Source organism: Macaca fascicularis, chromosome 1 (genome assembly GCF_037993035.2).
Source record: "Macaca fascicularis isolate 582-1 chromosome 1, T2T-MFA8v1.1".
NCBI classification, from domain to species: Eukaryota; Metazoa; Chordata; class Mammalia; order Primates; family Cercopithecidae; genus Macaca; species Macaca fascicularis.
Genome location: NC_088375.1, coordinates 147,844,455 through 147,861,070, shown reverse-complemented (window position 1 = coordinate 147,861,070; position 16,616 = coordinate 147,844,455). Strand labels below are relative to the sequence as shown.

Here is a 16,616-nt window from a genome sequence, read left to right as displayed (position 1 = left end):
AGTAAATAAATCTTTTAACAAATATTCGAGTACTCATTATATACACATGGCATTCGATAAGCTACAGGAGAATATAAGGAAACTGAGTTCTTTAATGTCAATACATCTACAGTCTGCTTAAACAGATCTGCAACAAATAAAAAGAGGTGATCGTAAAAACAATGTCGTTAATTTAACAATTGACAATAAGTACTCTAAGTTCAGAGAAAGGAGATCTTAGTATGTTAGAGTCATAAGTAAACAAGAAACAAAATAAGAACTGAGAATTTATGTTCACTTGAACATAAAACAGTCCTTCTTTTGACATAATTCTAAAGGATTCAAAAGAATTTTATCTCTTACTACTTCAAATTACTCCTAAAATTTGATATTTCTTAATAGTCAAAATAGCCCCAAAGTCAACTTCAAACTAGTTTTAGTGAAGAAAGTAAACTGAAAAAGTATGATAAAAATGTATGCTAAGAAAGGCAACTGTGCTGGTGGATCTTCAGCCAGTCAGGAAAAACTACAATTCCTCAAGTTCAATGATTTTGGCCTCCATTTTATTACTAAACCTACCACTGTATTTAATTTCTCAATGTAAACATACATCATGGCACAGTTATGAATGAGAAAAAACCCTCTAGATGTTTTACAAATTATAAGCAAAATAAGGATGGTGAATTTTAAAATTGTATAAAAAGATTGGTATTTGAATACATAATATTATTTGTTGTATTCTTGACTTGATCATATTGTAATCACATGTCATGTGCTCTATAGCTGCATGAGTCATTAAATATGCAAATAGCAAATAAAGTCCAGAAAAGAAATAATGGAGCTTAAGGCAACCTTAAAGAGACTTTTTTTTTCCTTTAAAAGATTCTGGAGGAGGGCAGCTGGAATATTTTACTAATAACTTTCAGTATACAAGAAAAAATACCACCACCATTTACCATCTGGGTTCAGTGAACTCTGTTTATTTTTGTATTTTTAAATGATTTTATTAATAATTTTACAGAAGAATAAAGGGATAGTGAAAAACAAATCTATTCGAAATTTTAATAAGAATTAAGCACATAAATTCAAATATTTATTCCGTATTTTCCTGATTTTGAAGGTAAATATAACCAAAATGAGCAATGTGCTTTCAAGGCAACTAACTGCTCATTGACTATCATGCATGAAATTAGAGCACAGCCACGCTGTAAATATTGATTTCAGATTCCAAATACATTTCTAATAGGCTCTAACTTATTTTTACGCTGGCTCTTTTTGTTTGTTTGTTTGTTTTTTTGAGGTATAGTTTTGCTCTTATTGCCCAGGCTGGAATGCAACTGGACGATCTTGGCTCACCGCAACCTCCGCCTCCGCGTTCAGGCAATTCTCCGGCCTCAGCCTCCCGAGTAGTTGGGATTACAGGCATGCACCACAACGCCCAGCTAATTTTTTTTTGTATTTTTAGAAAAGACGAGGATTCTCCATGTTGGTGAGGCTGGTCTCGAATTCCCAACCTCAGGTGATCCACCCGCCTCGGCCTTCCAAAGTGCTGGGATTACAGCCGTAAGCCACCGAGGCGGGCAGATCACCCGAGGTCAAGAGTTAGAGACCAGCCTGGTCAACATGGTGAAACCCCATCTCAATACAAAAATTAGCCAGGCATGGGCTGGGCGCGGTGGCTCACGCCTGTAATCCCAGCACTGTGAGAGGCCGAGGTAGGCGGATCACCAGGTCAGGAGATCCAGACCATCCTGGCTAACACGGTGAAACCCTGTATCTACTAAAAATACAAAAAAATAGCTGGCCTGGTGGCAGGCGCCCGTAGTCCCGGCTACTCCGGAGGCTGAGGCAGAAGAATGGCGTGAACCTGGCAGGCGGAGCTTGCAGTGTGAGCCAAAGTCGCGCCACTCCGCTCCAGCCTGGGCTACAGTGTGACTCCGTCTAAAAAAAATAAATAAAAAAATACAAAAATAAAAATAAATAAAAATTAGCCAGGCATGGTGGTGCATGCCTGTAGTTCCAGCTACTTGGGAGCCTGAGGTAGGAGGACTGTTTGAACCTGGGAGGCAGAGGTTGCAGTGAGCCGAGATCCCGTCACTGCACTCTAACCTGGACAACAGAGCGAGACTCCGTCTCAAAGAAACAAAACAAAACAAAACTATTATTTCCTTTCTGACCTTGGTAATACATTGTTTATTCACTCACTCTTGATTTTTGAGAAAATTCATTCAGGATATTGTCAAATGAGGTTTCAGAATCTGAGCTTCTGCTCATACGGAACAATTTTATTATCATTAGAGTCTAGAATAGGACTTTCTAATAGAACTTTCTGAGATAATGGAAATATTCTTCATCTGTTCTTTTTGGCATGGTGGTTACTGAGCATCTGAAATGTAGCTAGTGCATCTACGGAACTGGATGTTTAATTTTATATAATTTAAAAAAATTGGGCCGGGACGGTGGCTCATGTCTATAATCCCAGCACTTTGGGAGGCCGAGGTGGGCAGATAACCTGAGGTCGGGAGTTCGAGACCAGCCTGACCCCATGGAGAAACCCCGTCTCTACTAAAACTACAAAAAATTAGCTGGGTGTGGTGGTGCATGCCTGTAATCCCAGCTACTCGGAAGGCTGAGGTAGGAAAATTGCTTGAACCTGGGAGGTGGAGGTTGTAGTGAGTCAAGATCACACCCACACCATTACACTCCAGCCTGAACAACAGGAGTGAAACTCCGTCTCAAAAAAAAAAAAAAAAAGAAAAAAGAAAATATTTAAAACAGCCATGTTTGGCTACTTGGTCACTCCAGGTCTAAAGTGTTATTTTATCTCTTTGCATTCATTTTCTGATTCATTTAATCATTAGAGGTGTTTCTGTCAATTTTCTTCTCTGCCATTATGGGCAGAAAGCAAAAAAATTTCAAATTCTCAAATGTGTTCAATGAAAGCTTAAAAAAAAAAAAAGACTACAGAAATGGTGTCATACTATGTGGGTCACACAATAAAATCAAAGAATGATTCCCCGCTAATGTTTTTTTTTGCTGTTGTTGTTTAGTAGAGATGGGGCTTCACCATGCTGGTCTCGAATGCCTGACCTTGTGATCCGCCTGCCTTGGCCTCCCAAAGTGGTGGGATTACAGGCGTTGAGTCACCTCGCCCAGCCACCAATTTGGAGATTTCTAAAGAAAATCCAATCACTCTAATTTCCAGAAAATGTTCCTATGTCAATTTAATTATTTGTCACTAATAAAGGCAATTTTGTAAATAACGCTCAAAGTGATCAAATAAACAGAAGTAATTTAAAAACAGATTAAATGTTTCAGCTTTTCCCTTAGGATTGTTAGCAACCCATTCATGCTGCCCCCTAGAAGAGCTAAGTTTTGCTATATACACTGCTCAGAATGTCAAGGGACTCTCATAATTCAGAGGCTCTTTAGAGCTAACTTTAAGGAGTATTAAAAGGGATTATTTTTTAAAAAAAGTATTAAGGAGTATTAAAAAAAAAACAACCCCAAAACCCAAACCCACATCTGTCCTCCTCCTTGTTCTATAAAGAGGGTATATGTGGAAATGGGGAGATAATAAGGAAGTATATGTTCTGAGGTTAAAGAAAAATGTTTGAATTATGTTATTTTCAAAATCACAAACACGTGAAAATATAAATGAAAAAAGAGACAAAATATACTCGGACAAAATATAATCCTGTTGATTAGACAGAAATATAGTCATGTTGAAACAGGATTATATTTTGAGATGAAATATCCTGTTGATTAGAGTAAGTACATTCGAATCAGAACATACTCTAAATAACAATGTCATACCATATCCAGAAATGTCAATATAAAGAGAATGGCAACAACAGACAACCTAATTCTCAACTGCGTTCAACAAAAGCTATTGAGTAATCAAAAAAGTATTTCTAAAACAAGAAAACTGGCTGGGTGTGCTGGCTCACGCCTGTAATCCCAGCACTCTGGGAGGCCAAGGTGGGCAAATCACCTGAGGTTAGGAGTTCCAGACCAGCGTGGCCAACATGATGAAACTCCATCTCTATTAAAATACCAAAAAAACCACAAAAGTTAGCTGGGCGTGGTGGCACATGCCTGTAATCCCAGCTACTTGGGAGGCTGAGGCAAGAGAATCGCTGGAACCTGGGAGGTGGAGGTTGAAGTGAGTCGAGATCATGCCACTGCACTCTAGCCTGGGAGACAAAGCGAGACTGTCTCAAAAAAAAAGAAAAAAAAAGAAAAAAAAAAAAAAGAAAATATACTATTATATACATTTGGAGTACAAAATTGTGTCATCCATTAGGACAATTTAGAAGCACTTGAAAACAGAAAAGGACAACTTAAGAGAATTTAGGGAGACTGGAGGTACAAAATGAAGACAAGACAAACTAAAAAAATTATGATTTTTACGAAAAGATGAGAGCTTTTTATGAATGTTTGAATCCTGTAAATTCATCAAGGGCATATAACAAATGGAAACACAGGCTTTTCTCCAGATTCTCAACTGTTAAAGGTGGGGGCATCCCTTGAATTAGAAAACTTTAATAAATCAGTGCATTCATTCCATAAATACTTGAATTCCTCTTAATACTAGGTGCAATGTTACATAGATTTTGGGTATATCAATGATTAAAAAACAAAAAACAAAACAAAACAAAAACAGAACACAAACTTTGAGCTCTAGCTTGAGAGAGGCAAAAGACCAGTATGCCAAATATAATCTTATGTGGGAGGTGTTCTGGAACATAAAAAGAAAAGTAAAACACTGTTTAAACCACCCAAAAACAATGCTGGAGCCAAATTTTGAATGAACTGGAATTTGCCACAAGAATTGGGAAGGAGCACAAGTTAGCAAGAATTTTCAGTGTGTACAAACACACAGAAGTCAGAGCTCAGAGAATTGCAAATAGTTTTGCATAAACTAGAGATGTGAATCTAGAAATGAGAAACTATGTCATGGCGAGTCTTGTATGTCATTTTGTATGTGACAGAGAACTATAAAGGATTTTAAGCAAGAGAGAGATACAATCAGATTTGTCTTATGAAAAGGGTCTCTACTGGCTGTTGTGTTAAAGAGGTAACGAAGTAAGAAAAGGGAAAAGAGGCAGACTAGATAATAAGTAACTAATCCTTTTGGATAAAGATGTTATGGCCCTGACTGAAAATACAGAAAAGAGAAAGGGACTATGAAGGTTATTACTGAGGGAGAAGAGACACAACATGGTGACTAACTGGATATAAAGTGTAAAAGATCAATCATGATTCCTGTGTTTCATGCTTATGCTTTTGCCTGATCATATTGCCATTTATAGAAATAGGGAAGATGGTATACTTTTAATAGAGAAGAGGATTAATACAGTTTTTGGACATGCTGGGTTTAAAGCCTTTCTATTAAAAATGTGGACCACAGTCTGTAGGACTGTAAGAAATACAGAATCTCAGGACCCATCCCAGATTTATAGAATTATACTCTGTAGTTTAAGAAGATCCCCAGGTGATTCATATATGTATATTGGTTTAAGGTGCCTATGAAATAATCTAAATGGAAATGTCCCATGGAAGTAAAAAATATAAGAAATACAACTTCTAACAAAATAAAACTTTATGTAAAGATATAGATTGGGAGTCATCAGGTAAGTACTGTAATTGAAACTGAGCGAGTGGGACACCATTCGGTAAAGTCAGAAGAGAAGAAAATTTGAAGATAATAGACCCTCACTAACAATAACGTTTGAAGTGCGGGCAGTAAAAGAGATGCTAGAACAGAAGAGAAAGATATGTTGGAAGTAGGAGAAAGCTAGGAGATCATGAAGTCACACAAGTGAAGAGAGTTTCAAATGCTAGGGCCAAGTAAGATTTAGTAGTCAGGAGGTAAAATGGTAGAAAGAGAAGCACCATTATGGTGCTTGAAAAATGGCTAGAGGTCAATATACAGAATTTTGCATACGAGAAAGGTTGCAGTTATAATATATATTGACTTGAATGTTTTTTTAAAGATGACCAATGTATGAGTATATGAATGTTTGATGGTTCATAATTGAAACTTATTATTAACCAAGCAGCAAATATAAGATACAATAACAATACTTACCACTTAACATCTTCATTACTGGAATAGTGATTGACATACAGTAAGCATCAATACACATTTATAGAATTATAGAATGATTTACTCTGTATTTGCTGGTGCCAGACACATACTAACTGATTTACATGTTATCTCATTAATCCTCAGAACAGCCCTATAAGGTAGATATTAACCTATTATACCTCAACTGTAACCCATTTTATAAACAAGAAAATCAATGAAGATAATGCTAATGGATCAGTATTCTTTCCAGCAAAACTCCAATGTAGCAATGCAACCTTAAGCATGGCTACCAATCAATCGTAGTTGGCATGAGAAGCAGGTTGAGTATCCTTAACTGAAATGCACGGGACTGTGTTTCATTTTTTTGGATGTGGAAATACTTGCATATATAGAATGACATATCTTGGGGATGGGACCCAAATATAAACCTGAAATTCATTTATGTTTCATATATACCTTATACATACAGCCTGAAGGTAATTTTTTGCAGCATTTTTAAAGTTTCATATTTTGGAGCATTCTAGATTTCAGATTTTTAATTATGAGGATGTTCAACTTGTACTACATTACTTCAAAACTCCTTTTTGTGTCTGAAGGTTTATGATTCTAATACAGAGGTTGCCAAACTGAGGCCCATGGGCCAAATCTGTCCTGCTTGCTTTTGTTAATAAAGTTTTACCAGAACACAGTGCATTCGTTTAAGTACTGTCTATGGCTGCTTCCGTGCTCTAACAGCAGAGTTCGATAGTTACAACAGAGCTCATGTTGCCTATAAAGCTGAAAATTTTTACTATCTAGTTCTTTACAGAAAGTTTGCCAAGCCCTACAAAATTAGGGATAAATCACATTACTTTCTGAGAGACAGCTACATTCTTTACACAGAAGACTCAAGCGAGAGAAAAAAAAACATGATTACTTAGGATGTCACCACACGTGAAGTGACAGAATACTAGAATCAACTATGAGAAATTATTATAGACAGGCTTCTATACTTAAGCAACTAGAATAAGGAAAAAAAGGTATTTTAGAAGGCATATTTGGAATTGACTAAAAAATATGATCTGGGATTTTTTTTACACAACTCTGAGTGGTTTAATGTGGGTAAAACATACCAAAATTTAAATTCTTCCTTTTTCTGAAATAATTTAACATTAATTTACTCTTGTTTCATGAAATGGCTAAATTAAGTGATCTTAAAAATTGACAATGTATTATAAGCTAGAGTATAATGAAGATTATCATGATAATCCCAGAAGCTACTTGATGTTGAAGATAAAAAATATGAAGCAGTGGCCGGGTGCAGTTGCTCATGCCTGTAATCCCAGCATTGGGAGGCCAAGGCAGGCAGATCACCTGAGGTCAGGAATTTGAGACCAGCCTGGCCAATGTGGCAAAACCCCGTCTCTACTAAATATAAAAAAAATTAGCCATGTGTGGTGGCATGCACCTGTAGTCCCAGCTACTCAGGAGGCTGAGGCAGAAGAATCACTTGAACCCAGGAGGTGGAGGTTGCAGTGAGCTGAAATTGCACCACTACACTCCAGCGTGGGCAACAGTGAAACTCTGTCTCAAAAAAAAAAAAAAAAAAAGAGAGAGAGAGAAAGAGAAAAGAATATGAGGCAGTGATGACATGAAAGTTAGTTTGGTATTTGTAATTACTGCTTTATAGCAACAATTCTCCATGCTGTATTTCAGAATATCTTTAAGATGGAAATTCTGAGGGTGGGAATTTAATGGTTTTATCACAATTATAACAACTTTTCATGGGCTCAGAAAATACTGATATTATATATAATAATATTAAATACAGTTACACATTATGGAATTAATAATTTTTATTTTAAGCAAGTAGGTAATTAAATATTTATACATAGCATTAAAATTCAATTGTTTTCAAAAGGAAAAGACAGTATGATATATGTACCCTAAGGTTTGATAATTTACATAATATGTATTACCGTAGATAATAAAATCTGGTATCATAACTAGGAAGGCTAATCATAGTATCGAAGTTACTCTTGATTCTCACGAAAATCTAAGTTATAAAATGTTGTTTTTAATAAAAACAAGTAAGTATAATCAATGCAGCTAAAAATCAATTGCTAAACCTTTCTAGAAATAAGAATGCTCACACTATCATTCAGAGAATGGATACAAAAAAGCCAAAACAACTGTGGTACAATTCTGAGTTTAAGTGTTTGAGGCAAAAACAAAAAAAAAAAAAACAAAAAAAAAAACAGTAAGAAACTTTTTCCTCAAGCAAAAGTAGTATCTTCTTTGCTATATTAGAATGTGTTACTCTAACAAAGACTGTTTTTGATTAGATATATATCTGCTTTGGGCCTCATTAAGTGTCCCAAGTCAAACTTCTATATTACGTATCTGTGCCAAATGATCAATATTTTATTATAAACAATTCTAGGTCAGCAATAAAAAGCATGTGCTAATACAGGCAATTTTATAAAATATTAAATCCAAAAAATTCTCTTGCCATTAACTAAATAAGGCAAGAAATCAGGGGAATGTCAGCAAAAATCGAGGTAGAATGAGGTATGTAAATTAAATACTTATCTATGTATTTAAAAAAAAAAGAGAAAGCATTATTACCTTCAGACAAGTTCAGTTTCATAAAACTGATTTTCAAAGTGACATGCAAGGACAGAAGACAAAAGCCTTAGTTCAAGCCTTTCTTGGTAATGCAAAGCTCCTCATTATTGTCTGATGTCAACCCAAAGAATATACCTTCACAATTATCCTTTAACATGTTTATCCTTAAAATTCCCTGTAAAGATATATACATATGGCTTTCTCTCTTTTGTATTTCAAATTCTTTGGCAATTACTTCTTTCTTTGGTGATTTGTTATTTTGTACAGGTCTACTCTTAATGCAATTGTTCCACATAAATCAATTCACATTTAAAATACACTACCAATGGTGTGCTACTTAAAGAAATTACACTTACATCTGGTAAAGGAAAGGCTCGTACAAAATTCACACCTGGCAAAGGAAAGGCTCTTCTTTTAAGAAAATAACTCCTTCATGTGTTATATTTTAAATCTAAATTTTTCTCTTCTTTTTTTTAGAGACAAAGTCTTGCTCTGTCGCCCAGGCTGGAGTGCAGTGGCGTGATCTTGGCTCACTGCAACCTCCACCTCCCGGGTTCAAGTGATTCACCTGCCTCTGCCTCCCGAATAGCTAGGATTGTAGGCATCCGCCACTGCACCCAGCTACTTTTTGTATTTGTAGTAGAGATAGGGTTTCATCATCTTGGCCAGGCTGGTCTCGAACTCCTGACCTTGTGATCCACCTGCCTTGGCCTCCCAGAGTGCTAGAATTACAGGCGTGAGCCACCATGCCCGGCCTCTAAATTTCATATATTGTTTTCGCTTAAAATAAACATAGCATTCACCAATTACTTTAACAAACCACCTCCATGAAAACAAATGTGAAAAAAATACATATTATTGTTGAGAAAGTATAATCCTAAAAATTCTTATTCCTGGGAATATATAATGAAAACGATTCACATAAAATGTTGATTTTAAATGACTGAACAGCTTACTGGAGTAAATTTTATATACCTTGGACTTGAGGGAACCTTCCCAATTTTCATCCACAAACTTCAAGAATAGCTCCTGCATACAGCTACAAAAGGAAAAACAGGAATTTAAAAAATTTGTATAAATTAAAAATGTACTTATAAAATAAATATAAATTTTCACAGTATAAACACTACAGTTAGCAGATATATAGATCAAAGAAATGTCAAAGCTGGTTAGCTAGACAGGACCATGCAGTTCCGGTCTAACAGAAGAGAAGATGGAGGCCCAAGTATAATAAATGATAGAGGAACTTCCAACCTAATTCAATTATTCTTAAACCTAGTCAAAAAGACTGAAGTAGATACGGAAATTTAACAATAAACTTTAAATAGGTAAGATATCCTAGGAAGCTCTACAAAATATTAAATATTTCCTACTTTTTTTTTAGGGTGATAAACTGAATATAGGTCTATATCATCCAAGATAGTTACTTAATAAAAATTCTTTCTGGTTGCTTTTAAGTGATCAAAGTTTTAAAATTAAAACAACTGCTACAGAAAGTACTATGTAGAGATATTATAAGAAAAGCAGTAAAATCTCATTATAAAGAACTCAAATGCAAATATTTTCCTTTAATGAAATTTAGCTGAAATGGATTCAATGGTAAATATCTCTTTTCTACAGAACCTGCACATTCACTTTATAGTAAAAGCTCATTATAAAAAACTCAAATGCAAATATTTTATTGCAATGAATTCAGCTGAAATGGATTCAATGGTAAACATCACATTTTTTTGTAGTTGCAGAGCCTGACTATTCTTTTTATAGGGCAGGAATATACTTGGAAATGTTGTGACCATAAGAGAAGGCTGACAATTTTAAGAACAATCATATCCATTTCATTTCTTCTTGGCTTTTAGATTTGTTTTTTATGGAGGTTCAAGAAAGATGGACTTTACTTTTTCAGGTTCTAAAATTTAATTAAATTTAATTTTTTAACTGAATTTATTTAATTAAAAAAAAATGCCCTATGCATGTTTATTTAAAATAGTTTGGAAAATACAGAAAGGCACAAAGTAGTGATTTAAACACCACCTTAATGTGACCTAAAAAGATAATGATTCTTAACAGTTTGATGACTTTGGGCTAGATCAATTCTTATGTTTTTGGGGAGTCACTGACCCTTCTGAGAAGCTGACAGAATTTTGCTTTAATGCAGGCTGTTCATGGACTCTGAAACCAATGGTGGATTTCAGATTAAGAATTCTGATGATCTCTAAGGTTCACTGCAGCAATAAAACTTTAAGAATAGGTTAATTTGGCTGGGCACGGTGGCTCATGCCTGTAATCGCAGCTCTTAGGGAGGCTGAGGCGGGTGGATCACGAGGTCAAGAGATTGAGAACATCCTGGCCAACAAGGTGAAACCCTGTTTCTACTAAAAATACAAAAATTAGCTGGGTGTGGTGGCAGGTGCCTGTAGTCCCAGCTACTCATGGGGCTGCGGCAGAAGAATCGCTTGAACCCAGGAGGCGGAGGTTGCAGTGAGCCAAGATCACGCCACTGCACGCCAGCCTGGCAACAGAGCAAGACTCTGTCTAAAAAAAAAAAAAAAAACACCTTAATTCTATGCAATAAGTTTCTTTTGAAAAAGATTTGGCTAATCTTGGTTAGAACTCCAGAAAAAAAATATATTGAAAAATATAAGGCCATATTACCAATAAGCTAATGAAGCGATAGTCAACATTACTAGAGATTAGGGAAATGCATATCAAAACCACAATGAAATCCCACTTCACACCACTGAGATAGCTATTATTAAAAAAAAAAAAAAGAGATGAAGATGTGGAGAAATTGGAACCCTTGTACACTGCTATTGGGAATGAGAAGTGGTCCAGTGGCTATAGAAAATGGAATTGCAGTTTTTCAAAAAATTAAAAATGGAATTGCCATATGATCTGCGATTCTACTTCTGGGTATATACTCAAAAGAAGTGAAAGCAAGGCATCAAACAGATATTTATATACCCATGTTCATAGCAACATTATTCACAATAGCCAAAAGGTGTTTTCCCACTCATGTGTTCATTAACAGGTGAATGGAAAAACAAAACATGGTACATACATACAACAAAGCATTATTCAGCTTTTAAAAGGAAGGAAATTCTGACTGGGTACAGTGGCTCACGCCTGTAATCCCAGCAATTTGGGAGGCCGAGGCGGGCGGATCATCTGAGGTCAGGAGTTTGAGACCAGCCTGGCCAACATGGTGAAACCCTGTCTCTACTAAAAAATACAAAAATTAGCCAGGTGTGGTGGCAGGTGCCTTAAACCCAGCTACTTGGGAGGCAGAGGCAGGAGAATCGTTTGAACCCAGGAAGCGGAGGTTGCAGTGAGCTGAGATAAAGCCATTGCACTCAAACCTGGGGGACAAGAGCGAGACTTCTCTCAAAAAAAAAAAAAAAAAAAAAAAAAAAATCCGGACACATATTACAACATAAACGAATCTTATTACAACATTAATGACATCTTGCTAAGTGAAATAAGGCAGTCACAAAAGGACAAATGTTTAAATGAGGTAACTACAGTAGTCAAAAATTCAGATACAGAAAGTAGAATGGTAGTTGTCAGTGGGGGCAAGGAATAGGGAGCTATTGTTTCATGGGTATAAAATTTCAGTTTGGGAAGACTCCGGGGAAAGATGGATAACACGGATGTACAACAATGTGAATGTACTTAATACCATAGCACTGTACACTTAAAAATGGTTAAAACAGTGAATTTTATGTACATTTTACTATAATTAAAAGCATATAAGGCCATATTTAGATTTGGTTATTAGAGTTATCTTTTGCTTATAATCCTTTAGAAATTCTTGGTGGAGATTCTACTACCTTATCTAATAGTATTTCTCTACACCACTGCTTCTTTATACATGATACATGTGGGAAATGATAGTGATTGTACGGAGCACTGGAGTAAAAGGATGAAGCAGCTTTTAACTGCGCAAGACTAGCCTGGGAGCCCTGCTTACCCCAGGCCCCACTTGGTTGTCTCAAGGGCTCAAGGACTCAGTATCTATCTTAGCACATCCATAACCCACTCATGGGAAGCTTGTCTATGCACCACAAAATATGAACTGATTAACCAAAAATATTAGAAACATACCCTTTAATGAGCAGGCAGCTCAGATGTGACCTTTTTCAAAAAAACTTTTGTTGATTTCCTAGTGTCAGGTAGTGATTTTCCTAATAAACTTTCATAGAATTTTGTTCTCACCATAATGTGCATCAAATAGCCTATAACTTGACAGTAGACAGGAAATGTCTTAATTTCCCCCAGAACCAGACACAAAGCTTCTCAACACAGGTGTGCTAAAGGGAGAGAACTATTCATTTAACAAAATTAAATGTCTTTTTTTTCATGACAAAACTTCAAAAATATTTCAAGTTCCTTTGACAAAGTTTGTAGAGCAGTTCCATTCCAGGGTAAAAAAAGAAAATGGATGGAACTCAAAGTTGCAGAACATTATTAAAAGTCAAATTCTAAAAGCATTAATCTGTGTTGTTAGCTGGCATATACACACACACATATATATACACATATATATACATATATACATGCACATACACACATATATATATGATCTGTGGTGTTCATAGGAAAATATTTGTTTTGCATGGTGAATAAATAATTTAACTACAGATTGTAGTAAACTTAAAATGCTGTACAATCCTAAGTATCTTTGGCACTACATACAAATTCACACACAATGAAATAGATGCTACTTATAAATAGTAAAAATTCTCTAGTGCATGCAAAAAAGACAAATAAAGTTAATTCCTTGATTTAACCAAGTTCCAACCTCAGTATTTTTACTTTTTAAAGTGACTAGCATAAAAAAATTTTAATCTTCAAACATTTAGGGAAAAATACCATTACAAGAGAAAAATCAAAAGAAGCAAGTCATATAACTTCTAACAGCAAGTTGGTAGGCCTTTTTAAAAATATGAATTAGAGTCTTACTTGTATAGACAATCTAACTCTAGGCCATTATTGTATTAGGACTAGGGAAATATAAGAAATCATTAGGAAAATATGGGAACGATATACAAACTGCATCTTTTCCCTTTGGAGTCTCTATTTCCATGTAACTTATGACTGCCAGATTTTCCTAAACTTCTGATATGGTTCTCTGGGTGGGGGAAGCAGAAATATCTAACTACCTCAACTCTATCACTAATGTGCCTTAGTTGCAACAGGATTTTAAAATATGCTAATTTCCCATTTAAAAAGGTGATTTTTATTCATTAGTCTTCGGAAAAATTCCAGCTCTGTGGTTAGTCGATGTTTTCCCAGTTTAAATATTTTAAGTATTACAGGTACTACATGTTGAACATCCCAAATCTGAAAAAAATCTGAAATCCAAAACACTTCTAGTCCCAAGAATTCCAGATAAGAGCTACTCAACCTGTACTGAGATTAGTAAGGGCTTAAAGTGAGGTTTCACATGTAGAAAAAGGCCACACTATTTCTGTAGCTATCTTTGTTATAATTAAGGTCCAACTAGTTGCTACAAAAATGTTCAGAAAGTTGGTCTATGCTGTTTCTCACCAGATAGCTAGAGTCCAAAATAAGTTCGTTTATAACACTGAACAAAAGTGACACTTGTGAATTACATAAATTTTCTGAATTTCTTAAAAAAGGGCAGTATTTGTTAACTCTTGTGCCATCATCATACCACTACCACTACCACCACCACTACAAATTTATAAACCTGTCCAAGTTAGAAATACTCTACCACTTTCCAGTACGAAGCACTTCAAGTATTTTTGTTGGTAACAATAACCACAGCTCTAAAGAAACATGACCTTAAGAAAACCTTGATAAACTAATTATTTAGGTTGAGTCAAACTAAGTATCAAATTTTCACACGGCATGGTATAGTGAAAAGAGTTCAAGTTGTGAAATCAAACATGTATGTGGTCCAGTTCTGGCTCTGCCACTTACAAGCAGTATGCCCCACCTTTGGGTAAGTCATCCATTGAGCTTCAGTTTACTGTTTGAACAAAAGGGTTATTTACTTCCTTCCAGAGTTGCTACAGGAAGTCACCAAAAAAAGCGAAAAGCCTGGATTTTTTAGATGCTCAATACATAACATCTGTTATTATAACCTTAATACTTCCACAGTATTGGTTAAGTTCAAGTTGTGTACGTGAAGCCATTTTCATGTCTACTTAATAGAATTTTCAGTTCAGGGACTATTCAGGGATATCATTCATCGTTGGCCTGTAATGAAAACGGCCACTCCAAATTTTCTCAAGCTTTCAAATTCAAACTACCTTAGAGGAGAGTTCTCAACCCTGATAGTACAATAGAATCACCTGGAAATATTTTGAAAATTACTCATCCCTAAAACCTACCCTAGATAAACTAAATTAGGATATCTGGGGGCGAGATCCATGCATCAGTATTTTTAATTACTACTAATAGTACTTTAATGATTGTAATGGGCAGGCAGGGATGAGGAACACTGCCTTATACTATATTATATTAATAGGACAAAAATTGCAAAATGGTAAAACAGTACGCTTTTTGCTCAACAGATTAACCACATTAATCTGAAAAGGTAAACCATATAAACATTGACTGAAGAAAGACAAATGTTACAGTACTTTTTTTTTTTTTCCTTTCCTTATGAGGTACTGCTTGTAGCTATTGATTCTCCTTTTGGAAACTCTATTTTATTTAAAATCAAAATGTTAGTATTAAAGCAATTCCACAGTACCAACAGAAAAAAGCTTTTAAGATATTTTAAAAACTGTAATTAAACTTGGTTTTTATCCTCCTAAAGTGCTACTTTTGTTTATATTAAAAGAAGTTTTTCAAACCTTGTGAATATAACCATTAGCATAATAATTACGAATGCTATGTAGCAATATGAAGAAAATGCTGTTAGGTGAATAAAAGCAAACATTTTTACTGCTGAAGAGAATTCATATCTGAGGAGTAACTGTATTTTATACGTCTATTGAAGGTTTGTCCTTAAATAAAATGAAGGGATTTTAAAATAAGGAAGCATGGCTATAGTATGATAAAAGCTGAGCACTGTATTATTTAGATATTCCAATGAAAAATCAATTATCATACACTCAAGTATAAATGAGTCACCTTTCCAAACACTAATAGTATCCAGTATAATTTTAAAAAATCGTACAGCGGAAACATACATCATACAGAAATTATTTTTAGTAAAATTTGGTCAGCAAATTCTCAGGGAAAATGTTATCACCTAAACCATGTTTGGTGATCTACTGGTGTTTTAAATTTGTTGTTCATCATCAGGTCTTCCCCATATTTTCTGATTAATGACACTTTCATACTCACTTTGAGTGATGGCATTCTTACTTAGAAACAATGGATGAATACTGAGGATTAGGGGGGAAAAATCAGCATAATTTTAACAAACAAACTATATATTTAAACAAATATAATTCTTCAATACTATACTTGAGATAAAACTACTATTCATCTTGGAGTGCTTTTTACTAAATTCTGAAAAAATACAAAGCAATGAGTTTATGCCTAAGGAAACTCACTAAGTTTAAAACTTATTTTACTATACCATTAAAGTGTTATTCCTTTTTGTATCTTTAGTTTCTGCCTTGAGACTGAGAAGAAAAGTTATAAAACAAGCAAGTAACATCTACCTTAATTTAAACTAGGCTCCACAGATGCTAAGAATACACTGGAGGAATCTTTCCATAAAGACACAATGTTGAACTAAAAAAATCAATGAAAATATACAAAAAAAAAAAAAAAACTAAAATATGAAAATGACATCAATGCATTTATATCAGACCATTCTAACTACGAAATCTGAGGCAAAAAGGATTAGGTTTCTTTCAATATGGTGATGACAAACAGGAGTTCTAATAGAATTTACATATACACCTAAAACAAGGGGTAAGACTGTAATGATGAGACTCTCATTAAGAAAAAA

General features: G+C 34.9%; 1 non-coding gene across 5 annotated transcripts in view; it reads right to left on the bottom strand.

Annotated features, from left to right (window-relative positions):
• The window catches only part of SELENOF (selenoprotein F), a 49,567-nt gene that overhangs the window by 8,579 nt on the left and 24,372 nt on the right, over nucleotides 1-16,616 (bottom strand). For 3 of the 5 annotated variants that reach the window (XR_006691175.3, XR_012418070.1, XR_012418069.1), the window contains exon 3: nucleotides 9,656-9,719. The exons of the other annotated variants lie outside the window; for them this stretch is intronic. This is a non-coding gene — a transcript (selenoprotein F). The remainder of the gene's footprint in view (nucleotides 1-9,655; nucleotides 9,720-16,616) is intronic. 5 annotated transcript variants of the gene reach the window in all.